Source organism: Littorina saxatilis, unplaced genomic scaffold (assembly GCF_037325665.1).
Source record: "Littorina saxatilis isolate snail1 unplaced genomic scaffold, US_GU_Lsax_2.0 scaffold_1645, whole genome shotgun sequence".
In the NCBI taxonomy this organism is placed as follows: Eukaryota; Metazoa; Mollusca; class Gastropoda; order Littorinimorpha; family Littorinidae; genus Littorina; species Littorina saxatilis.
Genome location: NW_027126743.1, coordinates 12,501 through 13,168, shown reverse-complemented (window position 1 = coordinate 13,168; position 668 = coordinate 12,501). Strand labels below are relative to the sequence as shown.

Genomic DNA, 668 nt, shown 5'->3' with positions numbered 1-668 from the left:
TTGATGTATATTTTTATAGCGTTTTTTGATGTAGTTTTCTTAGTGCAGGAGTTTTTGTGTATTTTTGAGGGATTTTAACTGCAGCTTCTATGGAGGCTGACAGCAGCCTCGAAACTCTCCCCCCCCCCCCCCCCCTCCCTCCCCATTTTGTTCTGTGGTCCCAGAGCGACGTTTTCATTGGTTCCTTAGCTGTGACGTCAGGAATAGTCATGGAAGGTATATGTTACAGGCAAGTTGGGAAACCAGGCATTTCCGGAAATGACTACCGAAAAGTAGTCATTTACGGAAATGACTGATTCACTCGGTCATTTCAGGAAATGCCTAAAGTTTAGCTGGATATTTTAGTCATTTCCAGTAATGACTGAAATTAGCTGTTAGGCATTTCCAGAAATGCCTGACACACAAACTCTTGATCAATCGAAACGCACGCACGCACGTGTACAATAAGAATGAAAAGGGTTATAAATATGTACCAGATTTTAATGTTATTATCTGTCAGATTAAAAGGTAGATAAAAGAATAATAACAAAATGAAATACTAAAATACACACATTTTCATGTAGATTTGAGTGTTAATTACTCTTCTGTTCATTTGTTTTTGCATGCCAGGCTTTAGTGGCATAATGCTTTACGTTCAGAGCATTTGCACTGTGCACTTTAGGAATGGA

The 668-nt window shown here is 38.9% G+C and overlaps 1 protein-coding gene across 1 annotated transcript in view; it reads right to left on the bottom strand.

Moving 5' to 3' along the window:
• Positions 1-222: 222 nt before the first annotated feature.
• The window catches only part of LOC138955246 (KRAB-A domain-containing protein 2-like), a 4,241-nt gene continuing 3,795 nt past the window's right edge, over positions 223-668 (bottom strand). Inside the window, exon 2 of the mRNA XM_070326888.1 lies at positions 223-668. This exon is cut by the window's right edge and continues 1,981 nt beyond it. The gene's annotated coding sequence lies outside the window, so the exon portion shown is untranslated.